Raw genomic sequence first — 18,648 nt, forward strand, 5'->3', positions numbered from 1 at the left:
ACCGAAACTAGGGAAAGCCTGCACACAGCAACAAAGACCTAGCGCGGCCAAAAGAAAAAGCAAAAAGGAATAAGAATACTATCTAAGGAGATCAGCCCTGGGATTTCTTTGGAAGGAATGATGCTAAAGCTGAAACTCCAGTACTTTGGCCACCTCATGCGAAGAGTTGACTCATTGGAAAAGACTCTGATGCTGGGAGGGATTGGGGGCAGGAGGAGAAGGGGACAACCGAGGATGAGATGGCTGGATGGCATCACGGACTCGATGGATGTGAGTCTGAGTGAACTCCGGGAGTTGGTAATAGACAGGGAGGCCTGGCGTGCTGCGATTCATGGGGTCGCAAAGAGTCGGACAGGACTGAGCGACTGAACTGAACTGAACTGAACTGAAGGAGGCCAAAAACCTGTACTTTAAAAACTATAAGATGCTGATAAAAGAAGTTGAAGATGACACAAACAGATGGAGAGATACACCATGTTCTTGGATTGAAGAATCAATATTGTAAAAATGACAGTACTACTTAAGGCAATCTATAGATTCAATGCAGTTCCTATTAAATTCCCTGGAACATTTTAAAGGGAGAAAAATTGAAGACAAGCTAAAAGCTCATTATAGTGGGATGGCTGTATTATGGTACTGTGATAAAATGGGATACAATGATAAAATGAAAAGGCTAGATTTATAGTATAAATGTAAAAGGATTCCTGCTCCTGCAACATTACCTTCTTCCAGCCTGTGTCTGTGGCCTCATCAGGAGTTGCCTACAATCAGTTGAAGAGGAAGAGAAATCTTAGGTCTGGTTTATAGATGATTCTGTGCAACATGCAGGCACTGCTTGAAAATGGACAGCTATAGTACTACAACCCCTTTCTGCAACATCCCTGAAGGATGGTGGTAAAAGGAAATCCTCCCAGTGGGCAGAATGTCAAGCAGCACACCTGCTTGCTCATTTTTTTTTTTAATTGAAGGATAATTGCGTTACAGAATTTTGTTGTTTTCTGTCAAACCTCAGCATGAATCAGCCATAGGTTTACATATATCCTCTACCTTTGGACCCTCCCTCCCATCTCCCTCCCCATCCCACCCCTCTAGGTTGATACAGAGCCCGTTTGAGTTTCCTGAGCCATACAGAAAATTCCATTGGCTATCTATTTTACATATTTTACATATGGTAATGTAAGTTTCCATGTTACTCTTTCCATACATCTCACCCTCACCTCCCCTCTCCCCATGTCCATAAGTCTATTCTCTATGTCTGTTTCTCCACTGTTGCCCTGGAAATAAATTCTTCAGTACCATTTTTCTGGATTCTGTATATATGTGTTAGAATATGGTATTTATCTTTCTCTTTCTGACTCACTTCACTCTGTATAATAGATTCTAGGTTCATCCACCCCAGTAGAACTGACTCAAATGCATTCCTTTTTATGGCTGAGTAATATTCCATTGTGTATATGTACCACAACTTCTTTATCCATTCGTCTGTCAATGGACATCTAGGTTGCCTTCATGTTCTAGCTATTGTAAACAGTGCTGCAATGAATAATGGGATACATGTGTCTCTTTCAATTTTTGTTCCCTAGGAGTGGGATTGCTGGGTCATATGGTGGCTTTATTCCTAGTTTTTTAAGGAATCTCCATACTGTCTTCCGTAGTGGCTGTATCAATTTACATTCCCACCAACAGTGCAAGAGGATTCGCTCATTTTTCTTGGAAGGAAAAATGACCGGATGTTTGATTATAAACTAATTCATGGGCTGTGGCCAATTGTTTGGCTGGATGGTCAGAGATTTGGAAGGAGTATGCCTGGAAAACTGGTAACAAAGAAATTTGGGGAGGAAATATATGGATAGATCTCTCTGAATAAGTGAAAAATGTGAACTTATTTGTATCTTAGTTTTAAATGGAAGAATGCTTTTACCAGGAGACACAAAATGGACTGTAAGTTAAGACTGTTACCTGGCTATGTTGGGCTCCTCATGCCTATAAATGGACAAAGAAGAGAGTTACTATGTTGTCTGGGGTGATTGACCTTAATAACCAAGGGGAAATTGGTCTACTGCTTCACAGTGCAGTTAGAAAGGGTATGTTTGGAATAAGGGAGATCTCTTAAGGTGTCTCTTATTATTACCACGCCCTGTGTTCAGAGTCGATGGAAAGTTGCAACAACCCAGTTCAGACAGGACTAGTAATGACCCAGACCTTTTATGAATGAGTTTGAGTTATCTGTGTGGTAAAGAACCACAACCAGTTGAGGTGTTTACAGAGGAAAAGGGGAAATACAGAATAGGGAGTGGAAGAATGTATTCTAAATACCAGCTGTGACCACATGACCAGTAGTAATAACAACTGTAATTGTCATGAGTATTTCTTCCTTATTTTGTTATGAATATCTCTTTGTGTGTATTCTTAGCAAGTATCTTTGTTTTCTTCTCTCTTTTTATCCTCTTATATAACATAAGATGTATTGTTTTTTTACATTATAATGTTTAAGTTGCACGATATCAAGAAGAGTGAACACCACCCAAGAGCTTTGCATCTTCCTTTGGAGAAAGGTTTAGTACTTTTTCAGTTGAATAAAGGATACTTATACCATATTGTGTGGAAGTATAACGTTACTGTTACGGACAGAATGTTTGTGTCCCTCCAAAATTAATAAATTGAAACCTCACCCATCAGTGTGATGATATTAAGAGGTAGGATTCTTGGGATTAGGATTAGATGGGGTCAAGATGATAAAAGGCTTCCCTGGTGGCTCAGAGGGTAAAGTGTCTGCCTACAATGTGGGAGACCTGGGTTCGACCCCTGGGTCGGGAAGATCCCCTGGAGAAGGAAATGGAACCCCACTCCATTACTCTTGCCTGGATAATCCCATAGACTGAGAAGCCTGGTAGGCTACAGTCCATGGGGTCACAAAGAGTCGGACACAACTGAGCAACTTCACTACTTCACTTCAGGATGATAAAGCCCTCAGGAATGGGATTACTGTCCTTTTGATTTGCAAGAGAATTTCTATCCCTTTCTGATTTCTGCCATGTGAGGATACAAGTAATCAGTGGTCAGTAACTGGAAGAGTAGCTAAAAGAGCAGTCTCACCAGAACTTGACCATGCTGGCACCCTGACCACAGACTTCCAAACTTTAGAACTATGGGAAATACATTTCTGTTGTTTATGAGCCTCTCAGTCTATGGTACTTTGCTATATCAGCCTGAACTAAGACACTTGTTATTATCTTTATTTAGGTATTAAGTATAGTTTAAAGAGTGCCAAATTGACAAGGGGTATACTTGTAATGATACAGTTTATGTATCAATTTAGCTAGTCTGTGGTTCCCGGATGTTTCATTGAAGTGTCAGTTTAGATGTTGTTGTGAAGGTATTTTTTAGATATGATTAGCATTTAAATCAGTATTTTGAATAGAGCAGATTTTCTTCTGTAATGTGAGTTGCTGAGCAGCACATAGAGTAAATTCCATTTTTATTAAAAATTCATATTCAAACACTTATAAATTAGTAGTCATGGAAAAAAGTTCTGGAAATAACTCACATCAAACCAACAGCAATTACCTCTGGGGAATGGGGCAGGCGTTGAGGTAAGGAAAGAGGTGGATCATTCCTTTTTGGTCTTATAAAATTTCTGTAACTGAAATTTACCCAATCGGAATATATTTCTTACATTTTAATTTTATTCCAGAAGAAGATTCTGCTTTTCTTTGTTTAGATTTTATTTCGGTTAAGAGGATCAGGGATTGGACTGACAGATTTTGTTCCCCAGCATTCACCTACAGCAACATGCTGGGACGCGTGCTAAGTGCGTCACAGCACAGCTGCACCGTGACCATTTCCCTCCAACCTGCTGGCTATACAAGTGTGTGGAATAAGACTAAGAATAGTGTAACTTGTTTGAGATTCCTTCCCCCCCCCCCAATAACTACACTTAGTAAGATAGATGATTAAAGATGTGAGATGTTTTGTGTGAGTAAAAATGGTGTTTTTTGGTAGTGTACTTGCAGTGTTGCAAGTTGGGCTTCCCAGGCAGCAGACTCTGAGACACAGCTCAGCATGCAGGATGTTTATTAAGCAGTGCCCTTGGGATTAAAACTTGTCAAAACATGGGGAAGGAAGCAGAGGGATAAATCCAGCTGTGTACACCAACCACAGTCTCAGCTGACCCCACAAAGAGCTCAGTAGCTAGTTATGGCCATTCAGGGTTGTCTTAAGTTGGCCCTTGATGGCTAAGTCTTTATACTCCTATATCAGCCAGCCATTGTATAGGGGCCATGCTGGAAGGGGCATGGTTTTAGACAAAGCTCTTTGCTTCTGAGGCAATCCTGGAATGGGTTGGCTGACAGCAGAAGCTTGACTGAGGTAATTCCTGAAAGGTGTTAACATGGGCAAGACTGTCTGCCAACAGTACTCCTAGCTGAGGCAACGAGTTCATCAAGAAGAAGAATCTGGGTGGCACAGCACAATGTCTACCTCATGCCCTCTTCTTATTCTTGGGATCAACTTCTCAAAACCATTTATGTGTCTTTTTTGTATGTAATTATATTACATAATCATATCAGTATGGTAATTCCATGAGATAAGTCATGTGAAATACTTATGATGCTTCTTAAGTGCTTTTATTATCATAATTATTAATACCATTCTTATTATTCTCATCTAGGTGGCAGATGTCTTGGGGAAAAAGTGTAATTTCCCAGGCTGTGCTTTTAAGCATGGAGAAGAGCTGGTACAAGTGGAAAGGAAAATTATAACATTTCTGTTGAACATACCTTAAATTAAGTTAATCCTGAAAAAGTTTCAAAATTTAAGTTGTTTTGGGATGGGGGAGCCTGGTGGGCTTCCGTCTATGGGGTCGCACAGAGTTGGACACGACTGAAGCAACTTAGCAGCAGCAGCAGCAGCCTGTGGTATGAATGCTAATCCCTTTCACATGATAAAGGGAATCCTATTCTTCCCTTTTGATTTTATAAGATATAATTCAGTGTCATTCAGTGATTCCTAAGAAATTTTCTTTCCTGGCTTATTAAGAAAAAAGTTAGGCCTAGATTGTAAAGTCATTTCCTACACAAATGTAATCCCATCATAAATCACAACAATAAATGAAAAGGTGGCTTCTGCTCTAGGAAAAAATAGTCATGTGAGACTATTGTGTTAATGCCATTGACATTTGGTTTTGTACATTTGACTGCTATGCTGATGAAACGTATCTGTTAACCAGGGGGAAAAAAGAAGCTAACACTTACTGAGTACACTTCTAGATATTTTACCTGCATTATTTCATATATCAGTCTTCTGTGGTAGATACGGTTAGTATCTCTTTTATAGATGATGAAACTGAGGTTTGATTAAGGTCGAACATCTAGTCAGGGGGCAGCAAAGGAATTAGGACCCAGGATATTTGGACATCTTTTTTTGGTGTTAGTTCTAGAAGGTTTTGTAGGTCTTCATAGAACCGTTCAACTTCAGCTTCTTTGGCATTAGTGGTTGGGTCATGCTGCTGCTGCTAATTCACTTCAGTCATGTCTGACTCTGTGCGACCCCATAGACATAAACTTTGATTACTGTGATATTGAATGGCTTGCCTTGGAAACGAACTGAGATCATTCTGTTGTTTTTGAGATTGCACCCAAGTACTGTATTTTGGACTCTTTTGTTGACTATGATGGCTACTCTATTTCTTCTAAGGGATTCTTGCCCACAGTAATAACTATAATGGTTATCTGAATTAAATTCATCCATTCCCCTCCTTTTAATTCAGTGATTCCTAAAATGTCAATGTTTACTCTTGCCATATCCGGTTTGACCACTTCCAGTTTACCTTGATTCATTGGCCTAACATTCTAGTTTCCTATGTAATACAGTTCTTTACAGTGTCGGACTTTACTTTCACCACCAGACACATCCACAACTGGGCATTGTTTCTCTTTGACTCCGCCTTTTCATTCCTTCTGGGGCTATTTTTCTGCTCTTCTCTGGTAGCATATTGGGGACCTACTGACCTGGGAAGTTCATCTTTCAGTGTTCTACCTTTTTGCCTTTTCATACTGTTCATGAGATTCTCAAGGCAAGATTCCTGAAGTGATTTGCCATTCTCTTCTCCAGTGGACCACATTTTGTCAGAACTCTCCACCATGGTCTGTCCATCTTTGGTGGCCCTACACAGCATAGCTCATGCTTTCACTGAGTTAGACAAGGCTGTGATCCATATGATCAGTTTGGTTACTTTTCTGTGATTGTGATTTTCATTCTGTCTGCCCTCAGATAAATAAGGATAAGTAAGAGGGTTGTGGAAGATTCCTGATGGGAAGGGCTGTTTGTGGGGAAAGCTGAAGTTGAACAGTTCTATGAAGACCCACCCAGAAGACCTTCTAGAGCTAACATCAAAAGATGTCCTTTTCATCATAGGGGACTGGAATGCAAAAGTAGGAAGTCAAGAGATACCTGGAGTAACAGGCAAATTTGGCCTTGGAGTACAAAATGAAGCGGGACAAAAGCTAACAGAGCTTTGCCAAGAAAACGCACTGATCATAAAAAACACCCTCTTCCAACAACACAAGAGATGACTCTACACATGGACATCACCAGACAGTCAATACTGAAATCAAATTGATTATATTCTTTGCAGCCAAAGATGGAGAAGCTCTGTCAGCAAAAACAAGACTGGGAGCTGACTGTATCTCAGATCATGAACTCCTTATTGCCAAATTCAGAGTTAAATTGAAGAAAGTGGCGAAAACCACAAGACCATTCAGGTATGACCTAAATCAAATCCCCTATGATTATACAGTAGAAGTGAGAAATAGATTCAAGGGATTAGATCTGATAGACAGAGTGCCTGAACAACTATGGACGGAGGTTTGTAATATTGTACAAGAGGCAGTGATCAAAACCATCCCCAAGAAAAAGAAATGCAAAAGGCAAAATGGTTGTCTAAGGAGGCCTTACAAGTAGCCAAGAAAAGAAAAGAAGTGGAAGGAAAAGGAGAAAAAGATATACCCATCGGAATGCAGAGTTCTAAAGAATTGCAAGGATAGATAAGAAAGCATTCCTAAGTGAAAAATGCAAAGAAAGAGAGGAAAATAGTAGAATGGAAAAGACTAGAGATCTATTCAAGAAAATTAGGGAACATTTCATGCAAAGATGGGCACAATAAAGGATGGAAATGGTATGGACCTAACAGAAGCAGAAGATATTAAGAAGAGGTGGAAAGAATACATATAAGAACTATACAAAAAAGATCTTAATGACCCAGATACCCATGATGATGTGATTACTCATCTAGAGCCAGACATCCTGAAGTGGGAAGTCAAGTGGATCTTAGGAAGCATCACTATGAACAAAGCTAGTGGAAGTGATAGAATTCCACCTGAGCTACTTCAAATCCTAAAATATGATGCTGTTAAAGTGTTACACTCAATATGCCAGCAAATTTGGAAAACTCAACAGTGGGTACAGAATTATAAAAGGTCAGTTTTCATTCCAGTCCCAGAGAAGGGCAATGCCAAAGCAATGTTCAAACTACCACACAATTGCACCCATTTCACGTACTGGCAAGGTCATGCTCAAAATCCTCCAAGCTAGGCTTCAATAATATGTGAACTGAGAGCTTCCAGATATTCAAGCTTGATTTAGAAAAGGCAGTGGAACCAGAGATCAAATTGCCAGCATCCATTAGATCATAGGAAAAGCAAGAGAGTTCCAGAAAAACATCTACTTCTGTTTCATTGACTACGCTAAAGCCTTTGACTGCGTGGATCACAAAAAATTGTGGAAAATTCTTAAAGAGATGGGAATACCAGACCACCTTACATGCCTTCCAAGAAACCTGTATGCAGGTCAAGAACCAACAGTTGGAACTGGACATGGAACAGTGGATTGGTTCAAAATTGGGAAAGGAGTGTGACTGTATATTGTCACCATGCTTATTTAACTTAAATGCGGAGGACATCATGCGAAAGCTGGAGTCAAGATTGCAGGGAGAGATATCAGTAACCTCAGATATGCAGATAACACTATGCCATGCAGATATGGCAGAAAGCAAAGAGGAACTAAAGAGCCTCTTGATGAAGGTGAAAGATCAGAGTGAAAAATTTGGCTTAAAACTCAACATTAAAATAAAGGAAGATCATGGCATCTGGTCCCATTTTGTCTCATCACTTCATGGCAAATAGATGGGAAAACAGCGAAAACAGTGACAGACTTTATCTTCTTGGGCTCCAAAATCACTGCAGAAGATGACTGCAACCATGAAGTTAAAAGACGCTTGCTCCTTGAAAGAAACGCTATGACAAATCTAGACAGCATGTTAAAAAGCAGAGACATTACTCTGCCTACAATGGTCCTTCTAGTCAAAGCTATGGTTTTTCCAGTAGTCATGTGTGGATGTGTGAGTTGGACCATAAAGAAGGCTTAGCACTGAAGAATTGATGCTTTTGAACTGTGGTGTTGGAGAAGACTCTCAAGAGTTCCTTGGACTGCAAAGAAATCAAGCCAGTCCATCCTAAAGGAAATGAATCCTGAATATTCATTGGAAAGACTGATACTAAAGTTGAAACTCCAATACTTTGGCCATCTGATGAGAAGAGCCAACTCATTGAAAAGACCCTAATGCCGGGAAAGATTGAAAGCAGGTGGAGAAGGAGATGGCAGAGGATGAGATGGCTGGATGGCATCACCAACTCAATGGACATGAGTTTGAGTAAGCTCCAGGAGTTGATGATGGACAGAGAGGCTTGGCATGCTGCAGTCCATGGGTTGAAAAAGAGTTGGACATGACTGAGATACTGAACTGAACTGAATTGTTTAATTCTTCATTAATTCTTTCTTAATTATTTCTATGGGGTCTAGATTTCTAATATTTCAGGTTAAGGAGATGCTGTAACTATTTTCCTTGGACTAAAACCTCCCAGTAGACAGCAATACACTTTTTTGAAGGAAGATTAGGAAAACTGAGCACTGAAGAATTGATGCTTTTGAACTGTGGTGTTGGAGAAGACTCTTGAGAGTCCCTTGGACTACAAGGAGATCCAGCCAGTCCATCCTAAAGGAAATCAGTCCTGAATATTCATTGGAAGGACTGATGCTGAAGCTGAAACTCCAATACTTTGACTACCTGATGCAAAGAACTGACTAATTGGAAAAGACCCTGATGCTGGGAAAGATTGAGGGCAGGAGGAGAAGGGGACGATAGAGGATGAGATGGTTGGATGGTATCACCAACTCTACGGACATGAGTTTGGATAAACTCCCGGAGTTGTTGATGGACAGGGAGGCCTGGCATGCTGCAGTTCATGGGGTCGCAAAGAATCCGACACAACTGAACTGAACTGAACTGAAGTTGTGCTCATACTATCGATTCCTTCATCACTTCCTTCTTTTCCAGTGAGTTGGCTGTTTGCATCAGGTGATCAAAGTATTGGAGCTTCAGCTTCAGCATCAGACCTTCCAATTAATATTCAGGATTTATTTCCTATTGGACTGACTGTTTGATCACCTCATAGTCCAAGGGACTCCCAAGAGTCTTCTCCAGCACCACAGTTCGAAAGCATCAATTCTTTGGTGCTCAGCCTTCTTTATGGTCCAACTCTCATATCCACACATGACTACTGGAAAAACCATAGATTTGCTTATATGGACCCTTTCTGGCAGAGTGATATCTCTGCTTTTTAATATGCTGTCTAGGTTTGTCATAGCTTTTCTTCCAAGGAGCAAGCATCTTTTTTAATTATGTGGCTGATTTGTGGTGGTGTATGGTGTTAACCAGCACAACATTGTAAAAATTTTTAAATTAATAGAAAAATCCTGATCAAGTTACTTCAACATTCTGGTGATTCTTCTCTGGAACTACTGTTGAATTATTTAGCACTGCCATCAAAAAAGGAGGGTTGATTATAGAAAGTGATGAGAGAAATGGATTCTGGGCTGAGAGTAATTCATAATGAAATTTCAAGGACACTTTTTTCTGTTTAAAATTGTTTTTTGAGGTATATTTGATTTACAATATTACATTACTTTCAGATATACAATATAGAGATACAAAATTTTATAAATTAAGCTCCATTTACAGTTATAAAATATTGGCTATATTCCCCATGCGGTACAATATACCCTTGTAGCTTATTTATTTTATACTGTGTAATGTTTACCGCTTAATCCCCTAATCCCAAATTGTTACTACTTTCCTTCCATCACTTAACTGATAGCCAGTAGTTTGTTCTCTATATCCGTGAATCTGTTTTTTTTTCTTGTATAATCACTGCTTATTTTTACTTCATTAAATTCCACATATAAGTAATAACATATACTATTTGTTTTTGTCTGACTTATTTCACTAAGCATAATGCCTTCCAGAACCACCCATGTTGCTGTAAATAGCAAAATTTCATTCTTTTATGTGTCTGAGTCACATTCCATTGTATATATAGACCACATCCTCTTTATGCATCATCTCTTATGTTCCTTCTATATCTTAGCTTTTCTAAATAATGCTTCTGTGAACTTTGGGGTGCCTGTATCTGTTTAAGTTAGTGTTTTTGTATTCTTTGGATATATGCCCAGAAGTGAAATTGCTGGATCATTGGGTATTTGAATTTTTTGAGAAAATCCCATAGTTTTCCACACTGGCTGCACCAGTATACAGTTCCACCAACAGTGCAGGGTTCCTACTTCTTCATATCTTAGTGAACATTCATTATTTGCTGTCATTTGACAATTGCCAGTTTTATAGAATTGAGAGGATATCTCATTGTGTTTTTGATTTGCGTTTTTCTGATTATTGAGGATCTGATTATTTTCTGATTCTTGAGAACTCAGGATCTTTGCCTGTGCCTGTTGGCCATCTGTATGTCATCACTGGAAAAATGTCTATTTAAATGTCCATTTTTAATGGAGTTATTTGTTTGATACTGATTCGTATGAGCTGTTTATATGTTTTGGAAATTACACCTTATCAGCCATTTCATTTGTAAATATTTTCTCCCATTCATTGTTGTCTTTTTGATCTGTCAGTGATTTAGATTTGCTGTGTAGAAGTTTTAAGCCCAATTTTTAATTTTGTTTTTGTTTCCTTTGCTTTAAAAGACAGATCCAAAAAAGCGTTATAATTTGGCATCTTAGCAATATTAATTCTTCCAATCCATGAACACGATGTATCTTTCAGGCTGTTTTTGTTGTCTTCAGTTTGCCCATAAGTGTCTTACAGTTTACACGTTCAGGTCATTTACCTCCTTAGGTAGGTTTATTGCTAGGTATGTTATTCTTTTTGATGTGATATAAATGGAATTGTTTTCTTAACTTCTTATTTATGATAGTTCATGGTTAGTATATAGAAAAATGACAGATTTCTGTAATTAATTTATATCCTACACCTTTATAGAATTCATTGAAGAGCTCTAGTAATATTTTTCTGGCATCTTGAGGATTTCTTGTGTATAATACCATGTCATCTGCAAACAGTGATAATTTTACTTCTTCTTTTCCAGTTTGGATTTCATTTCTTTTTCTTGTCTGTTTGATGTGGTCAAGACTTACAATACTATATTGAATAACAGTTTTGAGTGTGAGCATCCTTGTCCTGCTTCTTTTTTAGAGGAAATGTTTTCAGCTTTCCCCCTTTGAGTATAATGTTGGATGTAGGATTGTCATAGATGGCCCTTATTATTTTGAGGCCCTTATTATGTTCTCTCTGTATGCAGTTTCTGGAGAGTTTTTATCATAAATGTATAGTATTAAATATTATCCAAAGTTTTTCCTGCATGTAATAGCATGGTCATTTGTTTTTTATTCTTCAGTTTGGCAATATGTCACATTAATTGATTTATGAATATTGAACCATCCTTACACCCCTGGGATAAATCCCACTTGATCATGGTATATGATCCTTTTAATGCATTGTTGTGTTCAGTTTGTTAGTATTTAGTTGAGAATTTTTTTCGTCTATGTTCATCAGTGATATTGCCCTGTAATTTTCTTTCTTTGTAGTGTCTTTGTCTGATTTGGGTACATGGGTGATGCTGGCCTCATAGAATGGGTTGACAAGCGTTCCCTCCTCTGCAATGTTTCTTAATAGTTTGAGAAGACTTGGTGTTAACTCTTCTCTGCAAGATTGGTAGAATTTACCTGTGAAGCCATCTGGTCCTGGATTTTATTTATTAGGAATTTATTACTCATTAAATTTCACTCCAGGTAATTGGTCTGTTCATATGTTCTATTTCTTCTTGTTTCAGTCATGGGAGATTGTACATTTCTAGGATTTGATCCATTTCTTCTAGGTTGTCCAATTTATTGGTGTATAGTTGTTCGTAGTAGTCTTCTAAGATCTTTTATATTTCTGTGGTATTAAATCTAACTTCTTTTTTATTTCTACTTTTATTGATTAGGGCCCTTTGTTTTTCTTAATGTGTCTGGCCAAAGGCTTGTTAAACTTTTTCATCTTTTTAAAGGATGAACTTTCCGTTTTATTGATCTTTTCTGTTTTGTTAGCCTCAATTTCATTTATATCTGCTCTAATTTTTATGATTTCTTTCTTCTACTAAATTTTGGGTTTGTTTGTTCTTCTTTCTCTAATTCCTTTTGGTGTAAGGCTACATTAGTTATTAGAGATTTTTCTTGTTTTCTGAGGTAAGCTTGTATCACTATAAACTTCTCTTAGAACTGCTTTCGATGTATCTCATAGGTTTTAGGTTGTTGTGTTTTCATTTTCATCCATATGCGTGTATTTATTAAAATTGCTTCTTTGATTTCATTAATGATTCTTTCATTGCTAGTGGAATATTGCTTGCACTCTTAAGTGTTTGTGTTTTCAGTAGTTTTTTTTTTTTCCTTGTATTTGATTTCTAGTCTCACAGCATGGGGTGGGAAAAGATGCTTGGTATGATTTCAGCTTTCTAAAATTTACTGAGGGGTTTTGTGATCTTGCATATGATCTGTCTTGGAGACTCTTCCATATGCACTTTAAAAGAATGTGTATTCTGCTGCTTTTTGATGGCATGTTCACATTTAACTATTATGTCCAGCTTATAAACTGTGTCATTTTGTGTTTCCTTATTGATCTTCTGTCTGGATGATCTGAGGAATGTGAAGCTCCTCTGTTATTGTGTTACTGTCAGTTTCTCCCTTTGTCTGTTACTTCATCTGTTAAATGGCCTTATTTTGTTTGCATATTCTTGATTTGATCTTTTGATCATTATGCAATATCTTCTTTGTCTCTTGTAACAGTATTTGTTTTACATTCTGTTTGTCAGATGAAAGTAATGCCATTGCAGCTTTGATTTCCACTTTTGTGGAATACCTTGACTCAGTGGTAAAGAATCCACCTGCCAATGCCAGAGTCACAGAAGCTGCAGGTTTGATCCCTGAGTCAGGAAGATCCCCTGGAGGAGGAAATGGCAGCTCACTTCAGTATTCTTGCCAAAATAATCTCATGGACAGAGGAGCCTGATGGGCTACAGTCCATGGGGTTGCAAAGAGTCAGACACAACTGAGCACATACTACTTACAACCTTTTCCCACATGCTTTCAATTTGCATGTGCCTTTAGACCTGAAGTGAGTCTCTCCTAGGCCATATATATATATATATATATATATATATATACATACATACACACACACATATATATATGGGTCTTGCATTTATATTAATTCAGTCATGCTATGTTTTTTAATAGGAGCATTTAGTCTATTTACATTTAAAGTCGTAATTCACATCTGTACTTACTGCCATTTTTTTCATTGTTTGGGAACTATTTTGTAGTTATTTTTCTTTCCTTCCTTTTTTTTTTTTTCTCTTTTGTGATTTAATGACAGTGTTATGTCTTTAGTGTTATGTTAGTGTTAGGTTTGGATTCATTTCTCTTTTCTGTATGTGTATCTCTTAGAGATTTTTGATTTGTGATTACCACGAGTTTGATACACAGTAGTCTATATATGTGTGATTAATTTATGTTGCTGATCTCTTGATTTCAAATGCATCTTAACAATCCTGCATTTTTATGGTCTTCCCATAGTAATTCGTTTTTGACATACCATTTTACATCTATTAGTTTTATGTAGGTCATATCTGCTTCTTATGGATGTGGATTATTTTTTTTTTTTGTCTTTTAACCTGTACTAGCTTTATATGTCAGAGAAGGCAATGGCACCCCACTCCAGTACTCTTGCCTGGAAAATCCCATGGATAGGAGAACCTGGTGGGCTGCCGTCTATGGGGTCGCGCAGAGTCAGACACGACTGAGTGCCTTCACTTTCACTTTTCACTTTCATGCATTGGAGAAGGAAATGGCAACCCACTCCAGTGTTCTTGCCTGGAGAATCCCAGGGACGGGGGAGCCTGGTGGGCTGCTGTCTATGGGGTCGCACAGAGTCAGACACGACTGCAGTGACTTAGCAGCAGCAGCAGCAGCAGCAGCAGCAGCAGCAGCAGCAACAACAGCTTTATATGTGGTTGATTTACTACCTGTATGATATATTTACCTGATGGCTCAGATGGTAAAGAATCTGACTGCAATACAGGAGACCTGGGTTCGATCTTCCTGAGGATCAGGAAGATCCTCTGGAGAAGGGAATGACAACCCAGTATTTTTGGAGTTGGCAACCCAACTCCAGTATTCTTGCCTGGAGAATTCCATAGACAAGGAGTCTGATGGGCTACAGTCCATGGGGTTGCAAAGAGTAGGACATGATTGAGTGACTAATACTTTTTCCTTTTGCAATGTTCATGTTTCTAGTTTTAGCCTTTTAATTTTGCTTAAAGTCCCTTTAATACTTTTTAAACAGATTGCTTGGGCTTATGAAATCTTTTAGTTTTTTGCTTATCTGTAAACTTTTGATCTCTCCGTCACATGTGAATGAGAGTCTTGCTGGGTAGAGGATTCTTGGTTGTAGTTTTTACTTTTTCATCATTTTAAACTAGGGTTAAATTAAGATTTCTTCATTCTGACAAAAAGTATCGACCAAACACTTTAATCATATAAATCTATATAGTGGAGAAGAACTGAAATCTTTCTGCTAAAATTGGAAGTTAATATTTATTAAGTGTTTCTGTTCTTATCACTTCTATTTAATATCTTTCTGGAAGTCCTAAGCATTTTTATATGCAGGGAAAAAAGAAATATAACAAGCTCAGATATAATGAAGTAAACATTTTACATGAAGATGACAAGGTTGTGCACATGTATAACTACACATACACATTTGTTAGAAACAATAAGTAAATTAAAGTCATGGTATAGACAGCCAATATATTAAATTCAAATATATTTCCACAAATTCAGTTCAGTACAGTTCAGTCGCTCAGTTGTGTCCGACTCTTTGCGATCCCATGAATCGCAGCACGCCAGGCCTCCCTGTCCATCACCAACTCCCAGAGTTCACTCAGACGCACGTCCATAGAGTCAGTGATACCATCCAGCCATCTCATCCTCTGTCGTCCCCTATTCCTCCTGCCCCCAATCCCTCCCAGCATCAGTCTTTTACCAGTGATCAATTGAATTTTGAAAATTCCAAAAACATTATTGTCATTGAATGAATAATGTTAAGTATCCATTTGTCTGTATCTTCAATTCGATCCAAGTCAATATGTCAGAAGACTTGCTGTTAAAATTGACCAATAGATCCAAAATACATATGACAAAAAGAACCAGTGAACAAAAATAATCTTTTTTTAAATATAAATTTATTTATTTTCATTGGAGGCTAATTGCTTTACAATATTGTATTGGGTTTGCCGTACATCAACATGAATCTGCCACGGGTGTACACGTGTTCCCCATCCTGAACCCCCCCCCTCCACCTCCCTCAAAAATAATCTTGAAAAGGAAAATTCCGTGTAGGAATCACACGCCTGATATACAAGCTTATACATCTACATTAATAAAGTCATTGAGATACTGACATAGATAGAAAAATAAGTCAGAAGGGTAGAAAAATAATTTATAAAATAGCTCCACACATTTATGGTTAATTGGTTTTTGACAATAATGCCAAGAGGAGGGAGGGGGGTTCAGGATGGGGAACACGTGTATACCTGTGGCAGATACATGTTGAAGTATGGCAAAACCAATACAATATTGTAAAGTAATTAACCTCCAATTAAAATAAATAAATTTATATTAAAAAAAAAAAAGTGATTTATATTTTCTTTTCTGTGTGCTACCTATTAAAGTCTTTAAAATTCTAAAAAAAGAAAAAGGGAAAGTCTTTCAACAAACTATACTGAAAAAACACAGAACTACCTATATGATAACAAAAACATGATTCACACCTCATGCAGTACACAAAAATCAGACTTAATCATAAACACTAAAATTATGAAACATCTAGAATTAAACCGAAAAGTGCACCTACCTAAACTTAGGGAACTAACATTTCTTAGACAAAGAAAAAGGTAAACTTAATTTCAATAAAAATAAATCATGTTTCCCTAATCACTTCTGTATACTAATTAGTAGTTTATAATAATAGTACAATTCATAACCTGAGAGGAAATGGACCAAGCAAATGGTGAATTGATTGTTCCACTTTAATTGTATCTCTAAGGTTACTCCTTTATGGGATAAACAAATCCTAGTGGAGTCTGAGTGCCCAGTTAATACCCAGTACATAAACACTTACAGAATCGTGGGGCTAACAATAGCAGTCCAGTGTGATCCACTTGTCAGTGTCAGGTCATTCCACTTACAGCCATTATTGATCCAATATTTTCCTGTTAATAGTGGATGCATTTTCTTCATTGCACCATTTCTTTTTATTGTCTGTCGTATTTAAATGCCTCGCAGAGGCCAGGAGCCTAAAACTTTGTCCACTCCTATCTACAGAACTTAGAGCAACACAAAATGAAAAGATTTATTCTTGCTTTCTTTAATCAGTGTTTGGTATCTGCAGAGACTCTTGAGACTTACTTCCAAGCAGCAACATTGTCCTCAGCTCAACAACTTCTGCTGGTAATCCAGTCATTTTATGTGCCATACCACTTGGGGTGATATCAGCGAAGTTCTTTGAGAGCCCCATTTTCCACCCAACAAGTAGCAATAGAACATGTTTCTGTATGTATGGGTCACCCCCTGAAATTTCATTCTTACAACACCCTTAAAAATAAGCTTCCACACTAAGAAGGAGCATTTCTTAGTGGCCCTCATGTATTTGACTGTCTGTCTCTCATCATCCAGGGCATGACCAGAATCCATAGATATTTAATGGCCTCAGAATACTCTGATGCTCTTCAATAGTGAGGCTACAGTTATCAAATACCATTGAAAAGATAGCATCTATTTTTCAAATGGTCTAAAAGAATAATCTGCATCAGGTAGTTTTCAAATCCAAAACCCAAGAGAATTTTGCAAAGAAATCCTATTTGATTTCTGCCAAAGGGTTAGTCCACACATATATATGACAGAAATGTCTACTATTGATATACGAACAGTCAGATCTTGTGGGCTAATAGAGAAGGCCTGGGGCTGATTCTCAGTAAATTTATTAAGGATTTCTGCTTAGGGTCCTGCTAAAATTCCAATTTCTACCTGGTGACTTTGTGACAAGAGGTAGATTCCTAGGTTTAAGAGCATGCTTTTGGCAAAACCAGAAGAGTCCTATGGTCTCTCCCTTCTTGCTTATTAGCATGATCTGGAAAACATGACAACGTGTTACATGTTTCAAGCAATGTCTCTGGTTGCTCTAACACATAATTCCTAGATTTTCCACAGATGGAACTAGGCCTTGAATATTACTTGAAAACCACTACCCTCTAGTTGTCATATGAATATTAGAGGTCTCAATTCTTTTGAGTTTATTCTTCTGAGAAAGCAATTAACATGATAACTACCAATTTGCCCTTAATGGTTATTAATTCCATGTCTTGTCTGAGTTAGATTATGGCAATATGCTAAAAGACTCAAAAGACCCTGGGGCAATATAGTGAATGTATACAAACTCCAATCTATGAAAATTCACATTGTGTCTGGGTGGACTGAGGGACTATTATGAAAGGTGTTATAAAAGTGGATAAACATTCACCAGTCCCACTTGTCCTGTTGCTCTTCCTAAATTGTCTTTATAATATTGTTGCCAGCACAGGCCCTTGTATCTTTAATCAACAGAAATATGTAAGTGGCCAGAACAGAGTCCCATGCTGCACTTTATTGGGTCTCATTCTGTAGCACAAGGGAGCAAAAGCAAGTAACAGATACCCTTGCCCACTCCCCCAGAGGAACGGCTTGGGTCACTAAAGGAGTAATGAGGCAGGTCCATGTGTTGGTCAGGAGACAGAGCTGAGATGGTCCAGCCGCCCCTTGGTGTGCTGTGTACAGGGATCATGCACAGTACCCTGCTTTTGCTCCAGGTACCTCAGAAGTGGCATTTGGTTTGCGGTTTTATCATAGTTACTGTTCACAATTTCCCCAACTACACATGCATCCCTTATAGTTTCTTTGGATCCTATTGTCCCAGGAGACATTTGTCCAGGTGCAAGTACTCCAGCAAGAGTCCCAGGTCCCAGCCTATTTCAATGTCAGGTAGCTGAAATAATTAGCAGACTTACCTTGTCTGACATTTAACAGTCTGCACTACCTGTTATTATAGGGCTTCCCAGGTGACTCAAATGGTGAAGAATCTGCCTGCAATGCAGGAGACCCAGTTCAATTCCTGAG

This window comes from Capra hircus, chromosome 5 (assembly GCF_001704415.2).
Source record: "Capra hircus breed San Clemente chromosome 5, ASM170441v1, whole genome shotgun sequence".
Classification (NCBI taxonomy): domain Eukaryota; kingdom Metazoa; phylum Chordata; class Mammalia; order Artiodactyla; family Bovidae; genus Capra; species Capra hircus.